Source organism: Crocodylus siamensis, chromosome 1 (assembly GCF_052110815.1).
Source record: "Crocodylus siamensis isolate JL-2025a chromosome 1, ASM5211081v1, whole genome shotgun sequence".
Lineage (NCBI taxonomy): Eukaryota > Metazoa > Chordata > Crocodylia > Crocodylidae > Crocodylus > Crocodylus siamensis.
This window is the reverse complement of record NC_143395.1, coordinates 77317576-77343902: the sequence shown is the minus strand read 5'-3', so window position 1 is coordinate 77343902 and position 26327 is coordinate 77317576. Positions and strand designations below refer to the sequence as shown.

At 46.8% G+C, this 26327-nt stretch overlaps 1 protein-coding gene across 1 annotated transcript in view; it reads right to left on the bottom strand.

Annotated features, from left to right (window-relative positions):
• Positions 1-26327, bottom strand: part of KLHL32 (kelch like family member 32) — a 299877-nt gene that overhangs the window by 252497 nt on the left and 21053 nt on the right. Inside the window, exon 2 of the mRNA XM_090037127.1 lies at positions 7192-7237. The gene's annotated coding sequence lies outside the window, so the exon portion shown is untranslated. The remainder of the gene's footprint in view (positions 1-7191; positions 7238-26327) is intronic.

Genomic DNA, 26327 nt, shown 5'->3' with positions numbered 1-26327 from the left:
GAAGTGTGGCGCCCAGAACTGGATGCAGTACTCCAGCTGCGGCCTGACCAGTGCCGCATAGAGGGGGAGGATCACCTCCCTGGACCTGCTCGAGATGCATCTGTGGATGCATGACAGGGTACGGTTGGCCTTCTTGACTGCCTCCCCACACTGCCGGCCCATGTTCATCATGGAGTCAATGACGACTCCAAGATCCTTTTCCGTCTCCGTGCTGGCAAGAGGGGAGTTCCCCAACCTGTAAGTGTGGTGCCGGTTCTTCCTCCCCATGTGCAACACCTTGCACTTATCAGTGTTAAACCCCATCCTATTCTCATCCGCCCACTGTTGCAACCTGTCAAGGTCAGCTTGTAGCCTATTGCACCCTTCTAGTGCACCCACATCCCCCCACATCTTAGTGTCATCAGCAAACTTGAACAGGGTGCTTTCTACCCCCTCATCCAAGTTATCTTTTTGCACACCTGGAAAGTACTACATGCAACCATTTCTAGCAGCAAGTTAAGTCAGTTGGAAAGACAAAACTTGCTGGGCTTCTGTAACTTACCAGACCCCTCCCTTCAGTGACATGCTGCGCAGTCACAGCCTTTATAAAGCTCCTGCACATGCTTTGAGGAGGGCCCTTCTCTTCTTCCCTCTGAAATATTGCAATATATTTATGTTCTTTTGATTACTTTTTCAGCCTGAAACCAGAAGTGGAGACGTTACCATCTCTCATCACTGAACTACTGATAGGCAAATTGCTGGCTACTGGAAGTTAGAAATCTTTTAAAAAGAATAACATGGAAAAAACTTAATTCACTTATTTCATCAGGGGCAGTTCACTTGCTGCTTCTGGATTCCCAATGTGAAAAATGATCACGGGTGACATACCAAAAAGTATTATCAAGTATAATAGTTGGAAACTGGGCTCTTCTAATATAAAAGTAATGCGTGTGTGTCTGTGTGTGTTACTTAGGGGAGGGGGAAAGAAGTGCACTTGTAGCATTTAAAAATAAAGCAATGAGGTATCTGTATATTCCATCACAGGCACTGAAGGTTTGGAGGGTCCAGCCAGCCCACCATTTAACTATAATACAGAGAAGACCCCAAAGGAAATACCTCCTGGATGGCATTGGCAGAGGAGAGGTGCATATATTACCAGAGGAAAGAGAGGTACAGAAGCAGGAAAAGAAAGAGCTGCACAGAAAAGTGCTGGGCTTGGGGACAATGAGAGCCCAGAAAAGGAGCAAAACAGAAACACTGGTAGAGTTTGTTCATAGTGGTGCTAGTTGTTCACTCAAGTGCTAATACCCACAAGCCCAAGAGCCCTTGTGGAATCTGATACAGCCACAATGTGAGGCCAAGCCTCTGCATGGGACCAACAATCAGTGATAGTGCCTGTGCATGTCCAGTTGCCTCTATACAACAACTGGGTTGTGTCTCTACACAGGTACACTCCAAGTTCTCAGTAAGGCATTAGGACCTCTTCAGGGCGCTCCTCTCCACCCTAGAATGAACTGTGCACTAAAATGAATTGCAGACAGGTAGGACTGGTAGTTATCCCCCAAAACCTGAAACATTCAAGGGACGCAGAGACCAAGAACTTAATCCCCTAACTTCTTTTACCCTGGGCTCTGTCATGACTGGCAGCACTGATTTATTGGGCAAACCAGCTATAACATCCACCAGTGTCCTGACTTTGCTGACTCCCTGCCCCTGGGGCAGGGGGCTGGACTTGATGATCTCCCAAGGTCCCTTCTAGCCCAAATGTCTATGAAATCTATGAAATACATTGTGCTGGGTGCAGCAGGCCATAGTCATATGTACAGTATTTGATATGTTGGTGCTTCTGAAGACAGTCATCTCATTTGCAGCCTTTGAAATATACATTCTATTACTGCTGTGAAACTTCTTGTGCCCTGGTGGGGGGTGTACACAGCTTCAAGCAAAATGACCTTGATAAATTGGATGAATGGCCTGAAATAAGTAGGATGAGATTCAGAAAGGACAAATGCAAAGTACTCATCTTAGGAGGGAACAATGAAATACACAAATAAAATCAGGGATGATGGGCTGAGCTACAGTACTGCAGAAAAGGATGTGAGGGGTCATAATGGATCATAAGTTGAATTTGAGTCAAATTTGCAGAAATAAGAAAAAGAAATAAAGAAAACAGTCAATACCATACTAGACTGGTAGGCTTCCCCTGTGCATCCATAGTGGTTTTAGATGGCTACAAACATCCTGACGGCAGGCCGCAACGACTTCCAACCTTGGGACAATTAAAAAAACACATATTGTCCCATAAACCAATTATTAGAAGTATTCCACAAATGAACTCAAGGACTGGGCCCCGTGAATGAGAGAGACGCACATGACTTGCAGGAAGCAGGTAAACAGGGAAGATGTTACATGTTGCAAAAATAGCTTGGACAGTAAAAGGCAGGTTATATGCTCTGGGTTCATAGAGCCCATGGATTACTATTAGTGTGTATATAACCTTTTGGCTTATGACTTTTAAGAGTTTAACCCTTAGTATTCTTGCAAGAGAGAAACGATAGCCTTACAGGTATAACACCGGGGAATTAAGACACTTGGGTTTTGCCAGAGACTTCAGCAAGACACATCAGCCAAAATGTCATATTGTTATGTCTGATGCTTGATGGAATCTTTTCATGCACTTCAGTTGACTTGACTTTGGATCTTATCTTAAAGGCATATATCTTCAGTAGTGACTTTACTGATACTACAACAATTTGTATGAGCTGAGGATCTCAACTTCATTTGCATGTTGTGGGATATATGAGAGCTCTCAACAGATTGACATGATTCAGTTTGTCTCAGAAACATTCTAATAAAGATTGTTTCCTGTCATACCTCTCTCAGCTACTTCCTTTTAATTAGGAATATTTGTGCTACATGTGAATCACTGCTTATTTAGCATCATGAATGACTGGTACTTCTGAGACTGGGGGTACAGTTTGTGGGCAGCAGTGTTAGCAGTGGGGTGGCAAGAGGCGACCACCTGCACAAGCCAGAGGTGGCATCAATGGCAGGGGTGTGGGAGGTGGTGGGCGCCGACCGCCCACAGAAGCCAGCAGTGGCAGCAGCAGCAGCATGGCAAGTGGCACACACCCGCAGAAGCTGGCAGCAGCTTCAGTGGTAGGGGATGGGGATGATGAGTAGCAACCACCCGCAGAAGCCAACAGCAGCCAATCTCAGGGGTGGGCACATGCCCCCTGTGCCCCCCCCCCACATGTTGCCTATGTTTAGCATAAAGATCTTTCATTTTAGCATGTCTTTGTGTTTTAAAGGAAGTGCTGCAAGCCAAGAGGAAAAGGTATGTGTATTCCTCATTCCGTAAGCCTGGGGTTCTAGGACAAACCATTTTAAAGCCATGCTGTAGATGGGACTGTTAAATATTTCAGGAGCCCATTGGATCTGTGGCATGAACCTGTTTCAAGGACCAGATGTCATGGCTGTTTCACAAAAGAAGGTATGGGGGGAAGAAGTCCCCACACAATTGACAGGTCAGATAATCTCTTCATGAAATTCCTGGCATTTCCAGTCTTTCCTAGGAAAGAGGCTGCATAGGAAATTATTTGGCCTTACAGTCTATATATTTTGTACAGCATCAGAAAAGTAATTATTTTCCTCCCAATTTTTAAAAAACATTTTTGAAACAAGTTTTGAAAAAGCAGTTAAAATTTACGGATGTGTTCGTACACTGTTTTCATAATCCAGTATCCAGTGCATAATTTATTAAATGCCAAATAGTGTTAATGCTGTTCCAGTCTGGTTTGTTTGTTTGTTTGTTTGTTTGTTTGTTTGTATTTCAGAGATAATCCCCAGTATAGCAGCCACTGCTTCTGTTTTGCATTCCTGCCAAGTTTTTGACTGGATGCACCAGGCCAGAAATCCGACAATGGCTCTTTTCATGATTATAAAAGGAGGCAAACATAGATACAGGATAAGAAGAATTCCATGATTAATTATACATCCTTCTCTAGAAAAGAAGTCCCCTGTGGAAAAAAACTCAGCATTGTATCTATCCCTTACAAATATAGAGCCTGATCTTGCAGTTGACTCACTGTGGGGGGGCTTTTTCAATGGAAAGAGAGCAACAGACTTCAGGGTGGATCTTTTTAGGAGAATACATGTATCTGTGCAGAGCCTGTTTGAAGTCAGTTGAGCTCTGTGTAGACACATGGCTCAGCTTCCTTGGAGTTTATATCAGAACTAGCACTATATTATTTTTATACAGCAACAGTGACAGAATATAATGAACAGAGGAGAACTGATCTTTATTATGACACACTATTCTCTGCTATACCATTCCAACTCTTGTTGGCTTTGTCTAATTTAGTGTCATTTGTCCATGATGTTATTTTGTTCTTCTCTCAAATTTGAAGCATGCTTAATTGGGTGCTCCAACCATTTTCTAGTAGTTTCCTTAGAAACTATTAGAAATTATTTCCAAAACTTTAAGACTATGGAGGAAGAAGTGTTATTTCAGACTCCATAGGGGATGCATAGGGGGGACACGGGAACACATGGCCCCCCTGAGAGCGCTGCTGCCCCCCTGACAGCAAACGCTCTGGCTGGTAGGGGGGCATGGAGAATGCTAGTGCCCCCCCCAAAATTGCCTCCGCCAGTGGCGGAAGTGCCAGCGCATTCAGCAAACAGCCGCTGGGGAACACCTCCCACCCCACCCCACCCCTGGTAGCTGGATGCCCAACCCCCCCCAGTCGTGCCCCTCCAGGCCCTCCCCCAGACTTGGGAGGCACCAGTCATCCATGTCAGTCTCTCTGCAAATTCACATTTTATCTACACGATAAAGGGTTTGCTGATATACCTAAAGTTATACTGGAACTCCTCACAAAGAGATGCTGCTTATAGTGACAAAAGAGGTCTTCTGCTATTACAGTTTATATCAGTTCCCCAAACAAAACAAGCTATATCAATCAATGCATTTTTTTGCTAGTGTAACTACTTGCAGTACAACTGTTGATGGCATGGCTATAGTAGTTAGATATGTTATTTAGTACACCTGTAACCAGCAATTCCAGCAAAACTTTTAAGTGTTTCCCGGGACTCTGGCAGACACGTGTATGTTCGTCACAGCCAGGTCACACTTCCAAGCTTTCTATCATAACTAGGAGTTAGATATTTTGTCTTTTTGCAAATTCAAGCTAAAACTTTAGAGAACAATCCACACCTTCTGCTTCTCTATTTGCTCTGATGAATAAGTGTAGCATTGCTATATCTGTCTAAAGTACTTATAAGGGCCCTGTCACCATTGTCTTTGCAATGCCAATGTGTTTATCTTCACAGTACCCCTGTTAGGTATTTTATCTATGTTCTATGGATGGTGAACCAAGTCATAAAAAGATAAAGGGTTAGATCGGATAAGGATGTAGGTGTTTACATTGGGATTCAGGTATTTAAATCCAAAACTTAATTTTGGAAAACTTCCTGCTCAACTGCCTTCTAACTCTACACATACCTTATCTTTTTACTTTAAAAGTTCCCTAGGTGCCTCGAGTTTCACCTCCACATATGCTCCAGCTCCTGGTTTATTAGGTTATAGCAACACTCTCATTTTCTCTGTATAGCTCAATGAATATTGAATCCTTTTCTGCACAGTTTTAATATAACGTGTGGATTGTGATGCCTTCTCCCCTGACACACAGTGGCCTATAACCTAGGTGGATACAACACTGTAATGGGAGGTAGGAGGCCTGGATTTGAATCCCTGTAAGCTAATGCATGGGCCAGTTGGGCATGCGCCCAGGTCCCTCTGCTAAACAGGGGCCCCCAGATGCCTGGAGGTGGGTATGGGGAAGGGCACAGCTTGGCACAGACAAAACCAGTAGCCAGGCCAGGCTGGGCTTGCACAATGCAGTAGGCTGTGGCTGCCAGGTACCAGGCAGGGCATGGGACATGGGGCACAACTGTGCCAGAGCCCTGGGAGTAGGCAAAGCTGCTGGTGACAGGGAGTGGAGTTGGACACAAGTCATGGCCGGGATCTGCCAGTGGCAGAGCAGTCCCAGTGCAGCCAGGTCCTAGCTCAGCACAGCCACAATCCTGCACATTTGCCAGAAGCTGCCACAGCTGAACTAAGCTGCAGTGGGGTGAGGGGCTGCCCCTAGAGTTTGGTCCACAATGCATATGCCTGGCGGGCAGAGGCTGCACACCCCCAGTGCCACCTGGCCATGGGATGACATTGTGCAGGTCCTACGCAACTGCTTCAGTATGGACCTGTGAATGGGAGCAGCTATGGCTCTGGCCCTGGGCCTGGGGGCAGTGTGTCCTACTCCAGCTCTACCAGCCGGGGACAGTGCTCACAGCTGCAAGGAAGGGTGAGGATTGGGGAGGCTGGGCCATGGGGGTGGAGGACACAGGCCATGCATGGGGGGCCCGGCCCCAAGGCCTCAGTGAATCTTAATCCACCTGAGGGGACATTACCTCCTCTGGTTCATTTATAGAGGAAGCAAGAGACCCCTGCTCTCTTCTTTTAAAGGCTGTATAGGTTCACATTTTGGCAGGGGGAGCAGCCCCAGGCTGGTAGGCTAATCCCTAAGACCTCCTGCCAGCCAGGACTGTTCTAAACCAGCTCAATTTGCTGTGCTCCTAGGCTTACATGTAAATGCACCCCCGGAAGCGATAAACTCCAGTGCAAGAAGTACTAGAGTTTATTCAAGCACATTAATATGCCTTTGTAGACACACCCAGTGTGCAGGCAGTTTTGGTACATTCTGACTTGACTAACTCTACTCACATATGGGATAGTAACCCTTGGGATATTTTCATCAAAAAAGGGAGAAACTTTCATAAACGATTCCCATTCTTCAAACAACTGTCAGAATCATTTTGCTTTTCCACTCTACCACTGTTTTCAAACAATACACTCCATTAAAAGAAAGCCTTAACAGTATCCAAGCTCATTATATTTTGCACAAATACATGACACACAGGGAAGAAGAATAACCAGTAACATTTATGCTTAGGCAAAGGGAAGCAGAGCTGGTTAGATAATTCATGAAATTTTAACATAAATGGAAACAAAAATGTTCCCCAAATTGCAACATTGACTTCCACTGCATTTTCCAAACAGCTTTATAAAATAATGATGGGTTTCAAAAATGTATGCAATAATAAGAAAGCAATAGGGTAGCAGAGGAAAGAGAGATTTTTCTAAAAATCCTCCAATACCTGTTAATGGAAAAAATCATGTTTTCTGACCGGAATCTGACATCACCTAAAAAGGAAAAAAAATATATTTTTTTTAAATCTCTCATTAAATGCAGGAAGAAGTATAGGTAAGGCAGTATATTTTGTCAGAAGGCTTTTAAGGGAAACAAAGCTTCTAGATATTTGTTTCTGCTTAAATGATTGAGCTAATCTGTTTCTTTGGTATGTAAACCTCTCCTCTGTTTGATATCATTAGTTGTGGGGGAAGGAGGTGGGAAATACAATAAACAATGTAGAAAATGATGTATTCTAATCAGAGGTACAGGACTACTCAGATGCATACTAGAAGGTAAAAACATGTTTTAGCCCACCCGTTAAGGCCCCTGTGTGCATCACAAAAATGATAATGGAGTTGAAATACAAACTAGATGAGAAAGTGTTGAAAGAGCTAGGTATATTTAGCCTGGAGAAAAAGATGATAGTAGATGTGATACAACATATGTTGTGCCTGCCACTTTAAGGGGCTTGAGCAGTAGGGAGTGTGAAACGGGCTATATTTGATTTGGATTCAACCTGAATCGGTGCAGTGATACATTTAATTGATTCAGATCACTGCCCCTATTGAATTTGGCGAAATCCAAATCCAAGATTTGATGCTGATTCAGAGAATCAGCAATTCAGCCATAGACACTGCTTTAAGTGTTTTTTTTCTACATATCTCAAGGTACCAAGCACAGCTTGTGAACACTGAGATGGTGAGGCAGATGGAGCATCCCACAGGAGCATGGGGCACCCCCTGCATGCTCAGTAGCGGACCTGGAAGTGAACCGTAAGTACTTCTGGTCTACTTCCGGTCTGCAGCCAAGCACCTTCTGGCTCGGCGATTGACCATGGGGGGACCCCAGGTGCCCCCTCGCACCCAGGTGGCACCAGTTGCCAGTGGAGGGAATCCCCTGCACACTCCCTGGTAGACGCAGAAGTGGACTGGAAGTGCTTCTGGTCCACTTCTAGGTCTATTGCCGAGCACGCTGGGGACCCCTCCGCACTCCCACAGGATGCTCCATCTGCCCCAGCATCTCAGCATTCACAAGTTGCCTGGTACCTTGAGGTATGTAGAAAAAAAAAACATTTAAAGCTGTGTCTACGTTGGAACCATCAAATCCTTCTGAATTTCTCTGAATTGATTCAGAGGGTTCTGATTCAATTCAGAGAAATTAAAGGGTCTCCCGATTCAATTCAGATTCGGAGATCTGGCTGCTGAATCGGACCGAATCTCCTCTGAATCGAATCAGCAACCAAAGCTTTGCACAGCCCTACTAAGCAGGCTGTGGAGCAGCCAGCAGGTGTAGTGAGGTCCAATTAGGCAGTCACATGACCACAAGAGGGCTCCTGGATTGAAGAAGGGCTGGACTGGAGGACTACTCAGTATAAGCTCATGCCCTAGGAGCTGAGCTGGCAGTTCCTGCAGGGAGCCAAAGGAACAACATCACCCAGCCAGAGATCTGCTACTCCCAGAACACCTGGGGGTCAGGGTAGGAACTGTGGGGATGGAGGAGGTTCCTGGTCATGGAGAGTGACCTAAAACTACAAACTGCTGGGGTTGGATGGTGTGGTGGGGCTGCCTATGGTGGGATAGTCTCCAGGAAATGCCACATCTGCGCCTCCCTAGTGAAAGGCAAGTATGGGGCACCAAAAAGCCTCAGCTCCTGCTGCCTTGTGGGTGACAACATGGGGGGAAAGACTAAGGGAGCACACCCCAACAGAAAAGCACAGGACCCAGGCCCACAGAATGAGGCCTGAAGCCCATGAGGGATAAGGCTCAGGAGCCCCAGTGGGGTGGGCAGGATAGTGGCCCCAGTGAGGGGACAGAGTGAGAGCTGGAGGCCACATGGAGTAGGGTCCATGGGGGGCCTAAAGAACTGCACATAGGCCAGCCAGACTGTAGTCCAAGTGAAGGGCAGAGTACAAGTGAGCCTAACGAGGATAGAGCAGCAGGCTCAGGAGTGCTCCAGAGTAACCATGTGGCCCATAAGCCCATAGAGAGGGAACAGCATTTGGAGGGGCCTGAGAGGGTGGACCTGTATGGGAGGGAGGGCTAGCTGCTCAAGAACCTACCCAGAGAACATCAACTGGTCAATGCTGAGGCCAAGACATGATGGCCAAAGGGCGTGAATACCCACCGCGAGGGCCAGCCAGAGCCAGCCACCTGAAGTCCCAATGGCCTCAGGCAAGACCAGGCCTGGGAGGCCAAAAGGTCCTGGAGTGGGGCCAGTGCCAAGAGGGAAAGGAGTTTTAGGGGACTTTTGCAGCCCAGGACAATGGTGTAGGTTAGGTTGCTTGAGTAGGAGAGATCCAGTTTGGGGTTTGAACATTGGGAAGGAATATAGTGGGGCCCCAATGTGAGGCTGGACCAATGTAGTGATGCCATCTGCAAGGCATTGGACATAGTGTAGGGATCGTATGAAGCCGTGTATTACGCCGTTGGCATCAGGGCATTAAATGGGCAGCCTCCTGCTTAGAAACAACTTTTCAGTTACAACAAAAGTGTGGGGTAGCTGAAAGGTAGCATAGACACAGGAGTAGGAGATGGGACAAAATAATGTAGCAAGGTATTTAATCTTTATGTGGTTATCCACATTTCCCAAACTGACTGGAGCAGACTCACAGTTCAAAGGGCTGAAGACTTGCCCAAAGGCAATACCAGCCAACTGGCATATTCAGAAGGAGCCAGGGGTAGACAAAATGCATCATCCAGCCCACCAAGGGATTCTATCCATAGTTTCATAGTTAGTAGGGTTGGAAGGGACCTAAGTAGATCATCAAGTCCAACCCCCTGCCATGGCAAGAAAGAGTACTGGGGTCAAATGACCCCAGCAAGGTGATTGTCTAGCCTGGTCTTAAAGACCCCCAGGGTAGGAGCCTGCACCACTTCGCTTGAAAGTTAGTTCCAGATCCTAGCCACCCTGACCATGAAGTAGCGCCTCCTGATAACTAGCCTGAATCTACTCTCTGCCAGCTTGTATTATTTCTAGTCATTCCTGGTACTGCTCAGGGGAACAGGGACTCCCCCAATACCTGCTGGTCCTTTCTGACTAGTTTGTAACAGGCCACTAGATCCCCCCTCAGCCTTCTCTTATGGAGGCTGAACAGGTTCAGGTTCCGTAGCCTCTCCTCGTAGGGCCTGCCCTGCTGCCCCCTGATCATGCGGGTGGCCCTCCTCTGGACCCTCTCCATGTTGTCCACATCCCTCCTGAAGTGCGGTGCCCAGACTTGGACGCAGTACTCCAGCTGTGGCCTGACCAGTGCCATATAGAGGGGGAGTATCACGTCCCTGGACCTGCTTGAAATGCATCTGTGGATGCATGACAAGGTGCTGTTGGCCTTTCTGACTGCATCCCCACACTGCCTGCCCATATTCGTCCTGGCATTAATGATGACTCCAAGATCCTTTTCTGCCTCTGCACTGATGAGAAGGGAGTTCCCCAGCCCGTAGGTATGCTGCTGGTTCTACCTCCCCAGGTGCATCACCTTGCACTTGTCAGTGTTGAATCCCAACCTATTCTCATCTGCCCACCCCTGTAACCCGTCTAGGTCTGATTGCAGCCTGTTCCTTCCTCCTAACATGCCCACATCCTCCCCACATCTTAGTGTCATCAGCAAATTTGAACAGGGTGCTATTTACCCCCTCATCCAAGTCACTGATGAAGATGTTGAACAGTGCGGGCCTGAGGACCGAGCCCTGCAGAACCCCACTCCCCACATCCCTCCAGGTTGAAAATGACCCATCCACTACCACTCTCTGGGTGTGACCCTCCAGCCAGTTGGCGACCCATTTGGCTGTGTAGGTGTCAACACCATGAGTGCTTGTAAAGCCGTGCCGGGGTCCCACAATGACCTCAGCCAATTCCTTCAGCACTCTGGGGTGGAGATCATCTGGACCAACTGATTTCAATATATCCAGTCCCTCCAGACATTCTCTGACTAGATCCTCCCTTACCCTTGGCATAGGTGCGCCTCCCCTGGGGTGTGAGGGGGGCCTGATCTTGTCCCTGCTGAGGAAAATGGAGGCAGAATAAGGAGTGTTTAAAGTGGCACCATAGCTGCCACACCATCCCTTGGACTGTGAGTTGTGTACGGCTCTGAAGTGCAACTGTAATAGGGGCCCTGCTGAGGGCTGATCTCTGTGCACCTGCCCACCTGTTCTTGGGCTAACCGCCCACTTTCTCGTCCGTCATGCCTTGATCTTAATTGTTTAATAAAGTTGTTAATTCGGCAGGATGCTGCCCATTTTCTGCCCCAGTGCTAGGGGGCGCTATCCGTGGCTCCATTCCTCCCCTACACCACAGCCCAAGCCTCACAGATGACATCATGATGTTCTCACACGTGCCAGTCCCACACAATAGGCCCCAGAATCCTACTGTAGGACCCCACCTGAGTTCCTCCCTTTAGATGGACTCTGCCGCCATCATTTCGGGCCATATATGTCCCTGCCACCGGTTCCCCTTTGAGTGAGGTCCCCTCACTGGGACCTTCAGCTCCTCTAGCTCCCACCCATCCCCAGGCCAGTCAGGACCCCAGACCCCTGGCTCTTGGGTGTCCCTCTCAGTGGGCCCCCTAGCCCTTCTGACCCTCCTGGTCCTGGCCCCCACCTGGGCCAGTCAGGGGAAGCTCTGACAGACCTTGATGTATGACCCTGACTCTTTCCCCAGGGTCCCCCTCTCTGTGTCCTCCTTCACAGACATGGGGAGCTGGGGTACCTCACACCATGACTGGTGCCTCAGGGTCTCACAGGGGACTCTCACTCCCCTCCTGGGCAGCAGGTCATGGTGCTACTATGGATGTTATTTTCAAACCACACTCTGCCTCCCAACAGTGGAGGACTCACTGGGGTCAGGACTTGCCTCTCCCATTCTGGGACAAGCCCCTCTGTTCACTCAGCCCTTGGCCCAGATCTTTGCCCCTTTTACTCACTGGGGCTTCTCCACACTGCCCCCTCACACTGGAGCTTTGGTGTTCCATTTTACCCAAACTCTGTCTCCCAGCATTGGAGGACTTACTGGGGTCAGGACTCGGCTCTCTCACTCTCTGGCTGAGCCCCTCAGTTGTCATCATGGCACCCTCACACTGGGGCTTCTCATTGCTCATAACACCCCCTTTTCTCAGGATCTCAGGGCTTCCCTCCTCGAGGGGGGGGCTCAGGTGGCCATAGCTATGCCTGGTCCCCAACTTTCACCCTCAGGGTCTCAAACCTCCACAGGGCTCAGACAGGCTCTGCACAACTACCTCCAATGGAACACAACTACCTCCAATTCCCCACAACTACCTCCAATGGAACACAACCTACCCAAAGGTGACGGCTAGGGGTTAAGGTGCCCTGACCCACCTTTCACCAGGTAGATCACTGGCCTGGCATTTCCTGGGGGCTCCTACACCACTGGGAGCCCCACCAGGCCACCCACTCTTGGCAGGGTGCAGTTTTAGGTCATACCCAGGACCAGGAGCCTCCTACCATCCCCTACAGCTCCTCCCTTACCTCCAGCTGAAACTCAGCAGCCCTCTAGCTAGGCAGTGTTATTGCCTGGCCTCCAGGCAGCCAAACTGCCTTACTTATATGGGCAGCCCTGAACCTAAAATGGCTGCCCTCATTAGGCACCTGGAGGTTGCTAGCTCCAGGGCCTTAAAGTGGCAGGCACACAGAGTGCTCTGCCACAGCAACATAGAATGTAACTTCAAGAAAGCAATTAAAGAGATGGCAAGATCAAGCTCCAGCTAAGTGGAATCAATGAGATTTTGGCAACTGACTCGAAGTCCAAGAACAGTTTCTTAGGGTCTCATTTATGAAAACTTTTTTCATTCATTGCCATATGCTGCAGCAGAAGAATTAAGCTCCTTGTTTACTGACTGTGTGGGTGATATGGATAATCTACTGAACAGATAGAGAAACCACCCACCATTTATTGTTGCGATTTATTTTAACCTTGCAGGATGTTACAGGCAATGCAAGATTTTAGAGCAGATACTTAATATCCTTATTCTACATTCAACTAGATATAAAACAGAAAGAAAACTAGAAAAGTTAGTAAATATAGACTCTGATCTTAACACATTTGGGTGCAGCGTGTTTGCTCTGCCACATGGCTTTATAGCTCTCAGTCTTTTTCCTATTGTACAGTCAAAAGCAAAACTTACAATGAAAATTTAGAACATTGGTTAGCACCACTTTCAATAAAATTGCGAAACTTTTAGTGCGTCTTCCTGCTGGACCAGCAGTACACATGTAGCAAGGCACTATATATTGTATATAGTTAGTAAATATGGTTTTTTGAAACTTAGACACATCCATTTGCTTTCTACAACTCATTAATGCTGTATTCAGAGAAAAGCCAAAACAAAATTCTCTTTGACTTCAATAATTAATTCTAGCTGAACACAACTACTGGTAGTTATACATTGATGGCATTAAAACATTATCTTGCTGCTAATGTATTAAATGATGATATCTATAACATGATTTTTATACTTAAGCACTCAAAGACAGAAAGGGAAAATATTTAATGCATATGAATGAAAGTATTCATAAGTGATAAGAGAAAGCTATTGGGAAACATATTATAGTGTTAGGGAATAATTCGTTTGCTGTATTGTTAAACATCAGTTATAATACATAATTAACAGTAATAATACAGCAGTATCTGTCATAATTATATCCCACTCTCGAGACTCATGAAACCCTAAATACTACATTGATACACTAGGCAGTATTATTACTTTACAAAATACTGTATATTAGATGTAGACCAAATCTCTTGAGATAAACGGGATATTTATAGGCTTTTCTTCTGATGATGATGAGGCACTTTCTCTGTGACATATTTTTACATCAGTCCATCTCACTTTATCCCATAGTCAAATATAACATTACCCTTTAGTGGAACTAAAGCAAAGGGGAAAGGGGCCACTTCCCACTGATTCAAACAAGAGTAAATAGTTTCTCTAAACCAGAAACCCATGATTATGAACATAGGAGTTGCTAATGATCCATGTGGTCCAAGATCCTGCCTTTTGCAGTGTGTGGCAAGGCACTTGATGTACCTGCCACTTTAATAGGTTAGGCAGCCTCTTGAGCCACCAGTAGGTGGGGATCAGGGCTAACTGCTGAGTCAGCTGACCCAGGGGGGCAGCAGGTGTAGCTATACTTAATCAAATAAGTCACCTGAGTACAGGGAGTCTTGTGATTGGAGGAGGTCTAGGTTGGCAGTAACATCTTGGGAGCTGATGGAGGAACATCACCTGGCAGGAAGGCTGCCACTCCTGAATGCAGCAAAAAGAAGGACATCTGGTGCTTTGGGTAGGAACTGAGGAAATGAAGGAGGTTCCTGAGGACCCAGTGTGGGGTCCAGGGCCCTGAGAGAAGGGCTGAGTGCCTGGGGCCTGTTGAGAGGCCAGACAAGCCTGGAGAGAAAGGGGCTGAGTGCATGGGGGCCTAGTGAGAGATCCATGCCCTGGGAGAAGAGCTGAGAATTGGTGGGCCTATTGAGGGTCCGGGTGAGCCTCAAGGGAGAGGCTGAGTGTCTGAGAGACCTTGTAGAGAGTCTAGGTGAACCCAATGAGCAGGCAGAGTACAAGAGGCCTATTGTGGGGTCCAGTTGTGCTGGGAGAAGAAATGGGCTGTGTAGCAAGACCTAGGGATGTCTCTGAGCCTGCAGAGAGAGGAACAGTGAAAAATGTAGGGGCCCAAGAAGGTGGACCCACAGAGATGAGGGGGCTGATGGCTGGAGGACTGAACCTGAGAACTTCAACTGCTCTATGCTGGTGCCAGGGCCTAGGAGGGGCCAGACGGTGAGAGACCCCACCGCAAGAGATGGCCAGAGCTGGGAGAGCCTGGAGTCTTGATTGGTCTGGAGGCAGGGCCAGGGTCTTGGAGAAGCATAAAGGTCCCTGGTGTGGGGCATGGCTGAGAGAGAAGGAGTCAAGGGGCATGCGAAATGGAGGACCTGGAGGGTAGGAGATGGAGCCAGGGTCAGGGAGCCTGGTGGTTAACAGCCCAGGAGTGGCATTGGATACCTAAGGAGAGCCCAAAGAAGGGTGAGCAAGAGCGGATAGGCTGGAAGACTGGTCCTGGGTAAGACCTAAAACTGCATACTACTGGAGTTGGTTAGTGTGGTGATGCTGCCTTCATGAAATGCCACACATAAGCCACTCCAGAGAAAGGTGAAAACAGAATGCTGGAAAGCCTCACCTGCCACTGCTTTGTAGGTGACCCCATGGAGGGGGAAGACTAGGGAGCATATCCTAACAGAAAAGCATTTGATGTGGGTCCAGAGGTCCAGTGAGAAGCCAGGGAAAGCCAGGATTATGTGGGTCCAAAGGCCCAGTGAAGGGCCAGGAATAGAGCACGAGGCCAGACAGGGCCAAGGGCCTGGAGAGTGGCCAGGAAAATACAGAGAATCTGACACTCTAGAGAGAGGCCTGAGAGAGACTGTGGGATCTAGCAAATGGAGTTGGGCCTGAATGAGGCTGAGAGGTCTGGTGGCCCAGGGGGTGGTTGGGTGAGGCTGAGGGGCTGGAGGAGAGGCTGAGGGGTCTGGCGGCCCAGGGAGGGGCGGTATCAGTGGCTGGCAGAACATCTGCAGTGATGTCATCTGCAAGGCATGGGACATGGAGTAGGGAAGGTATAGAGCCATGCAGCTGACCCACAAATCTATGGCTGTAATTTGGGTGGTCATTAAAAGAAGTTCATGGCAGCCCAACAAGGCATGGCAGATGAGATGAGAAGGAGCCATAGGGGCAGAGTGGGCACAGTCACAGAGTTTCCAGGGGCATCATGGCCACCCCTGGAACTCAGATACATGACAGTGGCTTCAGATGATACAAGGAACCATATAGTCAACAATCATGAGAACTTGCCAACAGGGAAAAGTGTCCCCCTGACTTCCATTGGACTGTACCACTAGGCATGAGAATGTCTATCCCTTGTAAAACTTGACTTGTTGTTTATAGCTTTCAATTCTTTCCAACAATATGACTCATATCAGTCTTGCCCTTAGCATCTCTCACTAAGGACAAGTGGAATTTTCCCATTAACTACAATGAGGGCAGGGTCAGTTTTTGAACAATAATCATCAATAATATCAAGAGAAATAGGCTTGGGGACAGGGCCTATTTCAAGAGAAATACAAATGCTGATGCAGGCTCAAGATTACTGAGTTATAAATACAGGCTACATTATATAGTAAATATAAAAATCTATCTATCTATCTAGCTATACAATTATATTTACTATACAGGTTTCCCTCACTTTTGTAACTGTTGTTTTTTTTTTTTCTTCTGTATAACTGCCGCGCGGCACTCTCACATTTATGTAACCTTGAAGTCTTAACTAGTAAGCTAAATGAGCGCTTTGTATTTTTCTCTGTTGGTATTAAGCTACACATGCGGATTTTGTAGATTTTATTTCTTATCTAGAAGTGTTATTTTTGCAGAAATGAAACTTATGTAGAAAGTCTGCCTAGCAATTACTATGTAAAAGAAACTATCCTATCCCTGTATGCTCAGCTTATATCATAGTTAGTGTCAGAGGCAGTCCAACCAACATCTATAAAGAGGCAAAGAAACAGAAAACAGTAGAGATGACGACCGGAACACTCTATAGGCCCGATCACCCTATAGACCGCTTCTCAGCCTCTCCGTCTGGGCGTACCCCAGCGAAGACAAAGGCCTCAAAAATCCGACAACTAACAACAATTCACCGTGTTACAGTTTTGTACTGTATATCCCACTAATGAGCTGTTGACCAGTTCTGGGACTACGGAGCCGGCAGCCGCACCTAGCTTTGGACTTGTTCCACTGTTGGAGAGCAAGGGCTGGCTCTGGAACCCCGTGAACCAACAGACCCCCTTTGTATCCAGCATACTGTAACTGAAGAAACATCGGAGACTCCACTCCTCGACTGCCTCTCATCGTAGCTTAGACAGCATATCTACGCTCGCTATACTTGTATTTACTGCAGCTTCGTTCCAACCGGCCTCCCCTCTTATTCGTAAGAGGGTGAGGCCAGGTGAGTGAATAAAATCTTTTTGTTTTATCCTATATCTACTCTGTAATAACTTCTATTACTAACATCCCATCTAAATGAGCCATTGACCAGTTCTGGGACTATGGAGCTGGCAGCCGCACCTAGCTTTGGACTAGTTCCACTGTTGGAGAGCAAGGGCTGGCTCTGGAACCTCGTGAACCAACGGACACCCTATAAATTAAGAAACATTAACAACTTACTCTAAGTCGTCTACTTGTGCCAACTCGGCGAACCTCAAGGGCGGCTATAAAGCTACCTCCAATCCCGCCCCACAAGCCACGCGCTCGCACAGCTCTGCAAAGCCCACGGCTCCCCTAAGCGGTGCCAGAACCTCTAGCCCGGCATTCCGCCACAACTTTATGCTCTACATGTGTTCCTGAAAAACGGTGCATAACTCAAATTCGCATAAAGGGAAGTCACTTTTCAGTGTAACAAATAGGAATACATTCCAAGACCTCAACTGTACTGACCCCCAGACCCACTTCTACCACTTTTACAAGACAATTTTGGTACTCACCAGCAGCAGATAGTACACACAATCACAGGGTGGTGGTGAATGTTTAGTTGGTGTGAAGAGAGGGTGGTGAAGGGTCTTCAGTGTCAAACTCCACATCACTGGTAGGAGGTACAGGCAGGGTAACATCCATAGGAGAATCAACAGGCATGGGGCTCTCATCACCCTCCAACACCAGTGGGTGGGGCTGGCGGGAGCTGAGTGAGGCTTCAAGACTATATTTTGGTGCGTGTCACTCCTACAATGCACCCCACAAAGCAGCGGACTGTGGGCTTCCAGCACACTGATCGCATAGGAGTGAATTTACCTCACATGTAACAAATTTTTGGTATAAAAGGGCTATTGCATAAGAGCAAATTCACACATACAGAACCCCCGTAAACCGAGGGAAACCTGTATAATGTCATCTGTATTTATTATATATTAAATATATTATATATATATATTACACTTATACTGAATTCAACCAGTGTATATTGTTGAGATAGTTAAGTTATAGTTGTTGGTCCTATGTTGGTATAGAGCTAAATGGCTCTAATTTTACTGTAGTGGCTATACACACACACACACACACACACACACTGTATATTACTAGCTCTTGGTCTATGGAGAGAGACATAGGATAATTAGATAGCAAACTGTTGCAACTGTCCAATCCGCAGGAGGGAAATCTCCCATCTTAAATAAGGCACAAACACTTGGACTTTATTCAGGTGGACTGTGGCATATAAGAATTGCCATGCTGGGTAAGATTAAAGGTTCATCTTACCCCGTAGCATATTTCTGAGAGTGGAAAGTATCAGATGCTTTAAAGCAGAAGTGGCTAACCTGCACAGGTGGCACCGGAAGCCTCTATGTACGGTACGTGGCAGATCAGTGATGGGATACAGCAGAAAGCAGAGCAGCAGGCTGGGCAGGGAGCATAGGGGAGGGAGCAGAAATCAAAGCAGTAGATCAGGCAGGGGTAGGGAATTACAGTGGCACTCAGGAAGGGTATGGGGCTAATTTGTGTCATGTGTGCCAAAAGGGTTGGCCCCCACTGCTTTACGGAAGAGGTGTCAAATGTACAGCCTACAGGCTTTGAAGACGCATCATCTGGCCCATCAGACTTGCAAAGGTGTAGGTGTGGCCCAGGGTATTAGATGAGTTTGACACTCCAATTTAGAGGAACAGTATAAAAAACACATCATGTGTAGAGTGGTCCAGTTCCTGTCATAGCCTCCTAATAACCATCTATCATATGTTTACAGATGTTCTAAGCAACAGGTTGCATCCCTCATTATTTGACTTCAGAGAGAGGGCTGAAGTGTGCTGGATAATGCCTTGCCTATGGCCTGGTGGGTAGAGCACTATTCTAGGAAACAGGAGCTACAGATTCAACCCACCACTCCTAGGTGAATGGGGTATAGAGCTTGGGTCACCTGCTTCTTTGGTAAATGCCCAACCACTAGGGCATTAGACTAAAGGTGATTGTCATCCTCTCTTCTACTCCAAGGATTTTGCTCCGCTACAGTTTCAAGACTTAGGGCTTTGTTACACCTTATACCAGGGTTGGGCAAAATATGGCCCATGGGTTATATCTGACCCATCAAGTGATCCTATCTAACCTGTTGGCTGCTGCTGAGATCCTGCACCCTGCACCATTCTACTCTGCTGCAGCTGGGGTTGGCCCAGGCTGAGCAGCATGCAGACTCCTCCCCCCGCTGCATCCATCTCCTGCCTGCCCAGCTTCCTGTTAGTGCTGCAGCCATGTAGTCCTGCCACTGTAGCCACTGGCAGCCAGACCCACACATGATGGTCTGCAATGCAACATGCTGAGTAGCTGTCCTGCCCACTGCGATGAGCTGCTGCTGCTGTGGCACCACCAGGAGATGAGTCCATGTCCCCTTGAGGGAGTATTCATCTCCTAGTCCGAGGGGGGGGTTTGGGGGGTCATGAGGCAGCCACCCCCAACTTTCCTGGTGTGATGCAGTGGTGGCAGCAGCTCCTGTTGGCAGGTGGGAGGCCAGGAAGGCTGCTTGGCATACTGCATCATGCCCTGTCTTGTACAGGACTGGCTGCCAGCAGCTCCAGTGCCAGTATACTGCAGCACCAACGAAAAACTGGGCGGGGGGGATGGATGCGGGGAGGTGGAGGAGTCTGTGCACCGGGAGGCCTTGCCCAGCCCCAGCCGCAGCACAGAATAACAGTGCAGGGCACAGCACTCCTTCTTTAGGCTCCTGGCAGCTGCTGGCAGGTCGGACAGGATCACTTGCACCCCTACCTCAGCCCTCAACAGTTCACCAAAACTCCTTAAGTGGCCCTTCAACCTAAGTAATTGCCCACCCCGCCTTACGTTGTGAGCTGCAAAAATGTTGATCGGTGTTAGTGCTAGCTTGGAGTTTGGAGCAATCACGCCCTGGGCATGCCCAGATGAGCACAGCCATGCAATATGTGGTGCCGCAAACATGCACGTGGCACCACATACCGCACAGTCACCAGTGTTCTCCATGCTGCAAGGGCGCACTGCCTTTGTATACACTGCTCTGATTTTTTTTTTCCACAGGTGTTTTTTTTTGACCCCTGGATATCTAGGGATCAAAAGAAACCCACAAAAAAAAAAAAACCTGGAGCAGCACACACTCAGTAAGCACAAGTTGCTGAGATGTGGAGCTGGGTTGCCTGGAGCTGCCTTGCAGCAGCTGGCCAGGCTCTGCGTGGCAGGAGCACTGCAACTGCCACCCTGGGAGGACACCAGGTAAGGCAGCTCACGCCAGCCCAGTTCTGGCCCCAGCCTCCTATACCACTCCTGGGGTAACCTGTCATGTGCCAAAGCATGCATGGCACAGGCATTCCCCGGGAACAAATAGATACAGCACAAGGTGTGCCCCTGCTACTTGTGCCCCGATAACCAAGCATCCATGCTCATCTGGACATGCCCCCTTAGTCTAAAAACCTCTGACTGTCCCCAACCTGCACAGCTGTGACTTGCCACTAGAGGCCTTTTAAGTAAAAGCAGGACTAGGAGCTGGAGCTGTGAGTTGTCACTAGAGATCTGTTGAGCGTTACTTTAAATTCCAACTGCCAAATCAAGAACAAGACCTTATAAAGGGGAATAAGGCAAAATGCCGCATTTATTGATTACATGAATTACATAGAGGTTTGGACACACCACCCATATAGATGCACACAAATTATCATGCACATCATTACGCACAGACACGCAAACACAAAACAACCATTCCATTCAGACATTATAGTTACTAGCAGCAGTTATTCAATAATAGCACTAGGTGGCCAGCCCCTGGCCTTATTAAGAGAGAGAAAGGTTCTGTAGATAGCAGCTTTGGAGAGGGGTGAAACAGATGCATCTGTACTCCGACAAAACAGCAGTTGAGAGACTCACCCAACTTGGCATTTTTGAAGTCTTCTTTTATAGGAATTGGCATCCTTTGTTTGAGCATTTTGGGGGTTTTCCATACCCAGCTTCTGGTTTTGCCGTTGTTCTTCATTTGTCTTCAGCTTATCTCAGCCCAAGGTCATTTTGGTTGTCAAAGTTGGTATTTCAGCCTTGGAGTGTTCTTGCTGCCCATCTGGCAGGATGTGTGCGTTCTTCCTCCTCATTATGTCTTTTGTGCCTTAGGCCTCAAAGGGATTCTTCAGGCATCCATTAATTAGTTTACTGACTGGTGACTTACATTTGGCACCTTGTTCCTTACATAAACAGTTAAATCTTCTTTTCCCATTTCTATGCCATTCTCTCACCATTCACCCTTTCACATACACACGTTCAAAAAAGGGCATACAAAGTTCATTCACTTATGCCAAATAAAAGAATACAAAATGGAGTTTTCAAGTTACTTACAAGACAAAACTAACATGGTTACATTTCACTACTATTACACTTTAAGTTAACACCAGCTACATTAGTTCAGTTCATGCTACATGAGTGAGAACAGGCTTCTATCATTGCTCTATGGGCAGGGGTGTGAGAGATCCAGAGATACTCAAGGACATCAATTTAGGTGGCACATCTGTCAGGAGCAGACCAAAGATAATCTGACCCTGGAGTGGTGTACCTTTTGAGATTCATAACATGTGCTTAAATCCACTTTTAAGGTGTGAATGTGTGGACAATTCAGAGATTAAGAGCTCCAGGACCTTCCCAAAATTACTATGTAACAAGGCCCTTAGGCAGCCCTACATACATGCCTGGGTGAGGATATGGCACCATGTATCTGCTCATTCACACTCAAAACTGAAAAGCAAACTGTGTGCCTGTACCAAAAATTGTAGTTCTGCAGCTGTTTAAATGCCATATAGGGGTGTGTCCACACATGCAGACACCTGTGTTTGCAGCAGCTCAAATAGAAGCAGTACAAATTTAAGCTGGGGCTTTTTGCCTCAGCACATGTGCCTGGACATGTACTTTGGTGTGGGGCAAATTGTGCCACTTAGGGCAAAATAATCCTGCCTGATTCCTCCTGGATCTGAAGCCAGGGGGAGCTAGAGCCTGGAGCTAGACCCTGGGGCCAGCACCTTGTTGGCCCCATCAGCACAAAAAGTGGCTCCAGCAAGTAGCTCAGGAGCTACTGGGGCCAGGCCAATTGTTATCTGGGGACACTACCCCTTGTGCCAGCTGGACTGCACATTCCCTGTACCCTTTACCCAATGCAGGATTCTGGTAATGGGGGCTGCTGCCTGACTGTGACTTGCACACCTGCCAGACCCGGATGGGGACTGCATAGACAGTAGAGGCATCTGCCCCTCTGGGTCAGCTGCTAGTGGACTGTGTCTGCAGAGTTGGCCTTTGTGCGGCACTACTGCCATAGATTCATAGATGCTAGGGTCGGAAGGGACCTCAACAGATCATCGAGTCTGACTCTCTGCCTAGGCAGGAAAGAGTGTTGGGGTCAAATGACCTCAGCCAGATGCCTATCCAGCCCCTGCCCAAGTATCTGGGCTGCTATCACCTGGAAGATGTTCCCAGTGTGGTCAGCTACCTCCAGCTGGGTCCATGGTGCCAGCTCTTAGCAGGCTCCTCTGCCTGGGTCCTGCCACTTGCCTCCCTAGCAGGAATTCTGGTGTTCCCTATTTGAAAACTGCAAAATCCCTGATAAAAAAATCCCACTCTGTAAAATACCCCAAAATCCATATTCCTCCACAATTAAAACAAAAAAGCACTATATATAAAGAGAGTGAGAGACAGAGAAATAGCGATCAGTTGGGCAATGTTTTATTGATGTATCTACAGTGGTAAAGCAAGTTGGAAGCCTACCAGTGTCTCTATCATCATAATAAAATGAATTCTAAATACCTATATGTTTTGCTGTTTGCCTTTGGTTTTCTTACCATAGAGCAGTTAGAACTCCCTCCAACCCCTTCACTAACCAGGATGCACGGACAACTGCCTCTGCAGCCACAGCTCCTGCCAACAGATCTCATCCTGCCTGGCAGCTGGGCATGCAGGGTATTTGCTGGGGGTATCTGGGGTTTGCAGGAGAGGGTTGGGGGGATTTGGGTGGCTGTGGAGAGATGTGACAGACTGTGGGGTGTGTGGGTGGATTCTGGGGGAGCTGTGGGTGGGGGCTGCTCAGGAGGGGTGAGTTCCCTGCCCCCCATAGTCCTCCTGCACAGCTGGACTGCCCCTCCAGGGCTACAGCCCCCTCCAGTAGGAGCCACATGGCCTCTGCAGGGGCCACCACCCTCCCTGCAGGGCCCACGTGCCCCACCCCTGCTTGCTCCCTCAGCCTCCAGATTGCTGTTCTTGTTTTTTAATTGCCAGGATGCTGGGGCCGGGCAGGGCAGTGATTGGGGATGCTCAGGGGGCAGGCGCGGGATTGAGCTGGACAGGGCAGCAATCTGGGGAGGCTCAGGGAGTGGGCGGCAGACGGAGCCAGTGGGGGTCCCCCCCATGGTTCCCTTCTCCAGCCCCCCGAACCCCTACTTATTGGCACAGAGCCCAGGTCCAGCTTCCTGCAGGTGGCACTGCCTGACTTCCATGAGGAGGCAGGGTGCTTCAGCACTGGGGTGAGGGTCAGCCATAGAGATGCTCTGGCTGCCTACCAGAGCATCTCTGTGGAGGACCAGAGCCTCTGGTTGGCTCAGGGCACAGTCCTGGACTGTGTCCTGCCCCACTTTTTTTTGTCCAGGGTATTTTTTGACCTCTGGATATCCAGGGGTCTAATTTTGCACCCACGCTGCAAATTTGCACGGGTGCATTCATCTGGATGCGCACTTGTTTGGATGTGCCCTAGGTTCAAATTTTCATGTGCGCATTCGTCTAGATGCGTCCTAGGTGTGTAAAGTGAAACAGGATTCTGCCCTCAGTCTGGAACACACAGCAGCTGGGCAGGTATTTTATAAGCCTATCTGAAGCTTAATTGGCATGTAAGACCTTGGACTGGCACTTTGCTCCTCAGATGAAGTAGATTAACAGCCCTAACCAAAATATGTTGTAATTGCCTCATGAATAAAATGTAGCTATACATTTCCCTGGAGCTATTGCTACTGTCTTGGATCAACATTTTATTCTGACAGACTGCTCAATTTACCTTCCTTTTATGTTTGACAAGTGTTCATTAGAAATCCTTTGTTGTTGTTTTTGGCTTCCCTGTTTGCAATTATTTGATTTCTTTAAAAGTACATACAAAAACAGTTTCTAGTGGAACCGATTTCAAATTTTCATGTAAGCTCAGAATGCAAATATAAGATTTGCAAATTATGCAAACCTACCATGAGGATAGCAATGGAATAAGTTCAAAACATTCAAACAGTTTTGCATCCATCTGCAGAAGCTTTAGTTAAATGCTATATCTCATGTCATGTTAAACCACAGTTAATAGGATTAAGTCAAACAGTGTTGTAGACAAAATGTACAGTATGCATGCTATCCACACATGACCACAACCTATAAATAAGTAGTGAAGATAAAAATATAACAGCATATTCTCAGTCCTTCTACCTCTTTCTACCTATTGCTTCATGCAAGAGGCCAGTAGTTGTTTTTTCAGAAGATAGCTGGTGAATGTGCTCAGCATGTTAGCTCTATTTTGAGTGATCATATTGTTACTGCAGCAGCAATGCAGTAAAATCATGGATATTGTTACTGCTTACAGTCGGATCCAAAGTAAACTTTAGCTGTGGTCCCATGATTATTCTTTACTATATAGCATAAGGATGACTAGAAATGCTCGTTGTCTACACTTTTATTCCCTACATTCCTTAAGAACATAAATAGATCCGTCTACTTCAAAAACTCCTAAAAACGCCTTTGACCATGAAAATGTTGTTGTATTTTATATATTATTTATTAGATATTAATATTAACTGAGACTGGATGTATTTCTAGTGAGGCCTTTTTAAAAATCTGGAGAAACATGAGTTTTAGATACATACATTTGTATGTAAGTAAATTAAGAACTACTGCTGCGTCATAGTCTAGTTATTATGTGTTAATAATAAAAATAGTGAGCTGCAATGTATCATTATTAATAATGACATATTCAAGCCCTTTTCAGCCACAGGTCATAAAGTGCTTCAGAAAGGTGGGCAAGAATTATTATCCCCATTGCACAGATGGGCACATTACCACAACAGATAGGTGACATGACTCATCCGAAGTCAAACAAGGTCAGTGAAGAACTGGAAATAGAGCCTTCCCTATCTGGACTACATTTTATGATATATAACTGTGCTGTCACTGAGGTTATAGACATTGAAACAACATCTGACCCACTGCAAAGAGACAATGCAGGATTTTACCCTGAAAATAATTAAACTACCCGCTGATTAAAATGAGTGACTTCTTAGTTCAAGAAAGACATTGCAAGCAACTCTAACTCTTTGATCCGGCTGTATTTCTGTAAGGCGTTGCTCCTCCTTCCCTAATGAATTATTTTAAATTACTATTATATTTTGCAAGGAATTTTGTATATTCTCAATTTTCACATGTATCCTTCAATATATGTATAGCACAAGAAATAGCATTAATTGGTCTAATGTAAAACTAGATCAATATGATGAAAACAAACATTATATCATGGTACAAAAATCAATACAGAGACTTTTGAATCATCATAAACCCTGGCCTATTTTCTATTTTGAGTTAATTTAGGTTCCATTAGGTGATCCTGGACCTAAAGTTCTATGTTTCTCCATAAAAAGATATAGCATATGAAGCACTATATCTCATTACCAATATACATCACACACTTTCTGGAGGAACAGATCTTGTTCAAGGGGATGAGGTTATGTAGACTCTTATCCACTTGAAGCTGGATTAAGCCCAGCGATATGTTTAAATGTAGCTATGAAAGGACATCAGGTGGTCATAAGTTATGGCCTAAATGCAGCTTCCATTGAAGTCTGGATTTTATATTAAATATTGAATTGTCGATTAAACTCTACCTGGAGATTGTTCATTACTGGTGATAAGAATACACAAGCCAAAACTTGGTAATTGATAAATGTCCTGAAACATTCATTTGGGGCTGAAAATTGAACAAGAAAAATCTCAATGCAAAGCTATTTATACCACATTGCATGAAAAATTGTTAGTGTACATAAAATGAGCAACTAAATAAAGTT